Below are 7,782 nucleotides of genomic sequence, written 5' to 3' on the forward strand. Positions count from 1 at the left end.
CAGTTGAAAGTTTAAAACGCCAGCTCAAAACCTATTTATTTAACCTTGCTTTTAACTAACGTATTTTCTCTTTTATTTTCATTATTATTTTTTAAATGTCCATGTTTGTGTTTTTATCCCATTGTAAGGCACCTTGAACTACACCATCTGAATGAAAAGTGCTCTCTACACGTAGTTATTATTAAAAGACACTTGTTATCAGACAGCGCCACCTCGTGTAAGCGGCTTTTATTGTGAAATGTCTTGTCCACGATTCGTTACTAGGAGGAAATGGATTAATTTCCTGGCCACAGTAAGTGGAGGTGTCGTAGAGAGGGAGCCGTGCTCACCGACTCCCTCTCTGCCTACCTCCCCCGAGAACTCTCTGGTCCCAGCTGGTTAGAGGGCGGGCTGGCAGCAGACATTTTGTACAGATCCACTTCTCTGCTGCGTTATGCCGGGAGATTCCTCCTCCGCCACTCCTGATGTCATGGAGGAGGGGATTCCATACAAAATGTCTGCTGCCAGCCTCCGGTTAGAAGCCACGGGCGATCAGACGAGGCAGGACGCCGGACTGATCTTAAAGCGATAAGGGGGAACCAAAGGGAGCGCTCCCCGGATAAAGTTCCGGTAGTTTTGGCCTGACAACTTTTCCTTTTCCTTTCAACCAATATTCTCTTAATCAATCAAACTCCAATCAATCCGCCACACACTGGACTTCGGTGGTCAGAGACAAAAAAAAAAGTCTGCAGACGCTGGAATGAATAATCTGCTGGAAGCACAGCAGGCCGGATAGCATCCGTGGAGGAAAATGGATGTTCGATTCGAAACGCTGCCTTAGGATCTGAAAGATCAGGTCCTATTCTTCTGCAACTGGGGGAGGGAGCTGGCATTTTGATTCAAACATTTCCCCCTACAGAGGTTCCTCCGGCAGATTGTTCGTTGCTTTGTTTAAAGTTCACTTTTTTAAAATGTTGTAACTCGGCAGTTTAATAGATTTCAGAGAGCCCGGCGAGTTTAAAGTGAACTTTAAATCAAAGTTATCTTTATAAATCAAAGTATTGAGTATAAGAGTTGGAATGTTATGGTGAGGTTGTATAAGGCATTGGTGAGGCCGAATTTGGAGTATTGTGTGCAGTTTTGGTCACCGAATTACAGGAAGGATATTAATACGGTTGAAAGAGTGCAGAGAAGGTTTACAAGGATGTTGCCGTGACTTGAGAAACTGAGTTACAGAGAAAGGTTGAATAGGTTAGGACTTTATTCCCTGGAGCGAAGAAAAATGAGGGGAAATTTGATAGAGGTATGTAAAATTATGATGGGTATAGATAGAGTGAATGCAAGCAGGCTTTTTCTACTGAGGCTTGGGGAGAAAAAGAAACAGAGGACATGGTTAAGGGTGAAGGGGGAAAAGTTTAAAGGGAACATGGGGGGGGGGGCTTCTTCACACAGAGAGTGGTGGAGTGTGGAATGAGCTGCCAGATGAAGTGTAAATGCAGGCTCACTTTTGACATTTAAGAAAAACTTGGACAGATATATGGATGAAAGGGGTTTGGAGGGATATGGTCCAGGTGCAGGTCAGTGGGACTAGGCAGAAAAATGGTTCGGCACCAGCCAAGAAGGGCCAAAAGGCCTGTTTCTGTGCTGTAATGTTCTATCTTCTTTAATCCTTTTCGCTCCTTATGGAGCATAGGGCCTCAACAAAAGTCCTCCACTTCCTGCGATCTCTAGCAGTCTCCCAAGTTTGGTCGGTGGCTTTCAGTTCATCCAAAAGCCTACGCCTCCAGGTTTGCTTTGGGCGACCTCTTCTCTTTCCTTGTGGATTCCATTCGAGTGATTGTCGAGTGACATTCGACTGGCTCTTCCTCGAGGTGTGGCCGACCCATCTCACTTCCTCCTCTCATCTGGAATACAATGGGCTCTTGGTTTGCCCTCTTCCATAGGTCTAGGTTTGACACTCTGCCGTACCACTTGAGGCGGAGGATCTGCCGGAGGCATTTGCTGAGAAGGGTCTGGATCTTGTTGCAGCTGGTGTTAGTGGTTCTTGTAATGTTCTATGGAACACAAGCAATGAACACTGATCAATTCAAGAGAGGAGCGATGTGGGAGTGAGGTCCTGGTGAGTGGAGGGATGTGGGAATGGGAAGGGGGAGGTTCTGAGAGTGGAGGATATAGGAATGGGGAGGGAAAGGGGTCCCGGTGAGTGAAAGAGTGTGGGAATGATGGGGCAGGGTGTTGCCCCAGTGAGCGAGGAAGTTCGGGAACCAAAGTCCTGGTACATTAAGAGCAATCTGTGTGCGAACCACTGGAAATTCCGAATGGGGCAGACAGTAGGTTATCGGATGGATTACATTCTGATGCTGAGAGTAGTCAATGGTCCAGACATGAGAGGAACCACGTATCGCCTCACAGGGATGCAACAAGCTGGATGCAGAGTTGCTGCTCGCCTGCCCCAGACAGGGTCTCCCTGTGCCAAGAGACCGCATCAGGCCTCGGCCTGGGAGTGGCAGGCAGAGGGATGTCAGAAACGAGAGAAAGTCTGCAGATGCTGGAAATCCAAAGCAACACACACAAAATGCTGGAGGAACTCAACAAGCCGGGCAGCAACAGTGGAAAAGAGCACAGTCCATATTTTGGGCCGAGGCGCTTCAGCAGGATGTCAGATGTCAGCAGGGCCATGTGGAGCTCCCTTCCCACGCTGGTCATGGCCTCTAATGGGGTGGGTCATGGTGACCCCCCCTGCACCTGGGCACTGGGGTGTCAGCAGATGGGCAGGGGGAATAGACACAAGGCAGGTCCCAGATCCCCTCCTTGCTCGTCAGCCAGCCTGGAGATAACTCAGTGATGGGCAGGGAAAACGGATCTGCGGCAGGGCTGGCTGGGATTGTTTGAACCCTCACCCCTGGGACTCACTACTTGATCCTCGTTGTTTGATCCACCCTGGGACTTACTGTCTGGATTTCACTCTCTGGTTCGCACTCAATAGTCTGATCCTCACTGTTTGCGACTCCCAGACTGGGAATCTCTAACAGAGGCTCGCTGATAAACCCGTGTTGTTTGACCTTCACTCTCAGGCCCTCACTGTTGGGGTCGCACCATCAGGTCCTCATTGTCTGGGACTTTATGTCTAGCACTCATTGTCTGGCCCTCATGGCTGGATCCCCACTGTCTGCCGTCTGGAACCATTAAATCTTCAAAAATGTTTCTGGATTTGCTCCATTTCGTAACCATTCAGTTTCCCAGTAGATAGGGTGCTCTTCCTGCAAAATTGCTGTTGATTCATTATAACTTAACAGGATTTGATAAACATTGATGTAATCTAAGACAAAATAGTTGCTATTTTATTAGAATTTTCACTCAGCCCCAGTGGCCTAATGGATAAGGCATTGGCCTCCTAAGCCAGGGATTATGGGTTCAAGTCCCATCTGGGGTGCTGCAAACTGGGTTAGATAACCTACGCAGATAAAATTCTTAACTGCTTATCATTCAGGGAATGAGGAATATAAAAACATTAACAGCCAGCCATTATTGTCAATTGTTTAAATAACTGGAGACACATTCAAAAATAATTTTAGGCACATACACATCAGCTGTCATTGTCTTACAAGGACAAGCTACTGTTACAAAGTCCTGATGCTCAAAACATTGACTGCTTGCTCTTTTCCGTAGATGCTGCTTGACCTGCTGAGTCCCTCCAGCGTTTTGTGTGTGTTGAAATCAAGACGTACAAAAAAAGCTGGATGAACTCAGCAGGTCGGGCAGCATCCATTGAAAGAAGCAGTCAACGTTTCGGGTCGAGACCCTGTGTGTTGTTTTGGATTTCCAGCATCTGCAGATTTCTTGTGTCCAAGTTGATTGCTATATGCACAATGAAACTTACTTACTGCAGCATCACAGGCACATAACATCATAGAAGCAACATTCACAAGAAAAATGTAAATTAAGCATAAACTTTTACAAAAGAGAAACACAGTCAGAACAAAGAAAAAGCTGGTTGCCGTGCAAAGTGGTCAGAATGTTGCTTCACTGAGGTAACTAGCGATTGTTATGACTGACCGTCGTGGCTGACTAAAACTGAGCTACACAGAAGCTGTAACTGGGAAATATGAAGGTCTTCTATTCACACAGCAAACCTCCAGGAGAGAGAGAGAATAGGAAAGTCTCACTCTCTCAACACGATGTTTATAGTTTCTCAACACAAAGACAACAATGAACGATTAACTACAGTTTCAATCGCTATAATCATGGAACTTTTAAAATTTGGAATACATTGTATTCAGGTGATATCAGGTGAATTTAGAGAATTAGATATTTACAATTACAGCACACTCCAACCAGCAGAATCTCTTTGATAACTTTATTATCAAACTATACCCTGAGATTCCTCCTCCCACAGCCACAAAAGAAAAAACCAAGGAGCCTTCTTCTTTTTCTTATTTTACAGCTGTTGGCACTCAGCTTAATGGTGCATTACTGCCACCTTCTGCTCCAGAGTGTGGATCAGACGGTAGACTTCCATTCTAAATCCCTTCACCCATTCACACCCCCCCCGCCCCACCATGGTTTGGTCTAAAGTTTAATTGCCTGTAAATTCATCCTGCATTGGAAAGCAGTAAATAAGTCATGTGTGCAATCCTTCCCTAGACGAAATTGCAAGGAACGTGTTCTTCATGTACCTTAACCCACAGATATTTTTGTAAATTCTGAGAGAGATCTTGAACAGACAATATTATCATTTGTTGCAGGTGGGAGAGATTGTGAGGACATAAGAGTAAAATCCCAGGATAACACACACAAAGTGTTAGAGGAACTCAAAGTCAGGCAACATCTAAGAAGAGGAATAACCTGTCAATATTTCAGGCCGAGACCCTTCAGCAGGACCGGAAAGGAAGGCCGAAGAACTGGGAATAAAAGTGGGGGGAGGGGAAGGAGTACAAGCTGGGAGGTGATAGGTGAAGTTAGGTGAGGAGGGATGGTAGATAGATGGGGTAGGAGGATGAAGTGAGAAGCTGGGAGGTGATAGGTGAAATTAGGTGAGGAGGGATGGTAGATAGATGGGGTAGGAGGATGAAGTGAGAAGCTGGGAGGTGATAGGTGAAGTTAGGTGAGGAGGGATGGTAGATAGATGGGGTAGGAGGATGAAGTGAGAAGCTAGGAGGTGATAGGTGAAGTTAGGTGAGAAGGGATGGTAGATAGATGGGGTAGGAGGATGAAGTGAGAAGCTGGGAGGTGATAGGTGAAGTTAGGTGAGGAGGGATGGTAGATAGATGGGGTAGGAGGATGAAGTGAGAAGCTGGGAGGTGATGGGTGAAGTTAGGTGAGGAGGGATGGTAGATAGATGGGGTAGGAGGATGAAGTGAGAAGCTGGGAGGTGATAGGTGAAGTTAGGTGAGGAGGGATGGTAGATAGATGGGGTAGGAGGATGAAGTGAGAAGCTGGGAGGTGATAGGTGAAGTTAGGTGAGGAGGGATGGTAGATAGATGGGGTAGGAGGATGAAGTGAGAAGCTGGGAGGTGATAGGTGAAGTTAGGTGAAGGAGGATGGTAGATAGATGGGGTAGGAGGATGAAGTGAGAAGCTGGGAGGCGATAGGTGGAAAAAGTAAAGGTCTGAAGAAGAAGGAATCTGATAGGAGAGGATGGGAGAAAGGGAAGGAGGTTTGGCACCAGAGGGAGGTGTTTGACAGGTGAGGGGAAGAGAAATGGTAAGAGGGGAGACAGAACGGGAATGGAAAAGGAGAAAATTAGTGGGGGGGGGGGGATAAATTACCAGAAGCAGGAAAAACCTATGTTCATGTCATCAGGTTGGAGGGTTCCCAAACAGAATACGAGGAGTTGCTCCTCCAACCTGAGAGTGGCCTCACCGGAGGCCGTGGACTGACACATTGGAACGGGAGAGGAGTTAGAATGGTTGGCCACCGGTAAATCCTTCTGTACTACCTACTTATATAAATCCCAGCACGATACAGCTCAGGAAGGAGAGCATGGAACAATGGGATTCCTAGTCTGTGAAAGGATATCGTGGTAACTATGTGGACAAGATCATATTACAATGAGGAGGGTGGCCCATTGAGAGAACACACTCATGTTGGGGAAGTTGGCCCTGCCAGTGTCCAGATCTATCCATCCACTGCCAGCATTGCTGAAGAGTGACTCTCGCACTGTACTGGGATGATGTATGGAATATCAATGCATGGAAGGCCAAAGGCTGAAAAGTGTGATTCCCTTTATGGCTGGCATGGACTCAAGGGGCCGAAGGGTCTGCTTCCATGATGCATAGCCCTGACTGTATGTACGGCCACCTTTCTCACAGCTTCACTTCCCTCTGGTGTTGGGCACTTGTCCGACACCCAGCTGAGAGTTTGTCCCATGAAGAGAGATCGGGAGAGCTTGCGTCTGTGCTCCCAGGTTCAGAAGATCAAGCTGTGACCTTGTCGAAACACACAAATTCTCCTAGGGCTTGAGAGGGTACAAGAAAGGGTAAGGTTTGCCCAGAGAGAGGTGAATTTTTGGAACCCTCCACACAAGAGGGACATGGAGGATCAGTGACTGAGTATGTTCAGACAAAGGTTGATCAAGTTCTAGATTTAAGGGAATGCAGGAAGGCGAATCAGGACTAAAGATCAACCAGTGATGTTGCAACAACTACAAGGGCTGCTTCTATTTCTTAGAAGAATGAAGTCACTGCCCACGGATCTCCTTCGCTCTATGCTGAATAAAACATAAAATGCCAGCAGTACTCCACAGTCAGGTAGAATCTGTGGAGAGAAACAGAGTTACTGTTCAGATCCACGAGTTTACATCTCAGCATTTTTCTTGTTTTATTTCAGATTTGCAGCATTATTTTGAATGGCAACGACAGGCCTTCATAAGTTTCCTGGTGCCAGGAAAATTGATCTCTGACCTTCAAGCACAAATTTCATTTGGACCAGAAGTAGGGTCTGCATGGCTTCAATGGGAAACATGAGCCTGGCTTCCCTCTACACAACTGTTGCCCGACCTGCAAAGTATTTCTGGTGTTGATTTTGCTTTGGAATACGGTGGTGTATCTGGTAAAGCCACTGCCTCACATCACCAGTGATCTGGGTTTGATCCTAACCTTGGGTGCTGTTTGTCTGGAATTCCATGGACCCATGAACACTGTCACTTTTTTTGCACCACTTTCCTCGTTTAAGATGGGTGACAGCTTACTGGTGGTTCATAAAGCAAGAAACGCAGTTAAGTGCTTTACTGTTAACACTTTTTCTGTGGGAAATTGCGGTAACCAATCACCGCAAACAACGAAGAGGCTTACGGAGGCAAGGCTGACCCAAGGGTCAAGATGCGTGGCTGCGATGTGAGTCAAGAGTGAGGTCGAGGCATGGTCGAGGGCAAGTGCTCGGAGTGAGGTTGAGGGATGTTTGAGATGGAGTTTGGGGCGAGGCAGACTGGAGGAGCTTTGGAGTTCATCCACCTAAACTGGGAGTGAAGTTGGATCAACCTAAGCACCAGGCCAATTTGGAAAGGTCACGTACAGGCCGGAATGTGGCAGCAGGGTCCAGACCCTAAGCATCTCAATGTGGCGGGTCCTAGTGTGGGGGACGAGCCGGTGTTTGGACAATTTAAACACCGGGCCAGATGGACTGAAAAGGGAAGATGTCAGGACCAGAGGCGAAGGTCAGGCCAGTCCTACTCGCTGCGCAGTGACGTTTATTCCATTCTTCTAGGTGCTGAAGCTGAGTCTGTGTCCTGCTCTGAGCTCATGTCTGTGAGCTTTGCAACAATTTCCCCTGCTGTGTGCTGAACTGCAGGCTGACGCTTTGGAC

General features: G+C 47.1%; 1 non-coding gene across 1 annotated transcript; it reads left to right on the forward strand.

The window, feature by feature from the left end:
• Positions 1 to 3,339: 3,339 nt before the first annotated feature.
• On the forward strand, positions 3,340 to 3,412 carry trnar-ccu (transfer RNA arginine (anticodon CCU)). Its single transcript has one exon. It is a non-coding gene; the product is annotated as a tRNA-Arg (tRNA).
• The last annotated feature ends 4,370 nt before the right edge of the window (positions 3,413 to 7,782 follow it).

Source organism: Hemitrygon akajei, chromosome 31, assembly GCF_048418815.1.
Source record: "Hemitrygon akajei chromosome 31, sHemAka1.3, whole genome shotgun sequence".
Lineage (NCBI taxonomy): Eukaryota > Metazoa > Chordata > Chondrichthyes > Myliobatiformes > Dasyatidae > Hemitrygon > Hemitrygon akajei.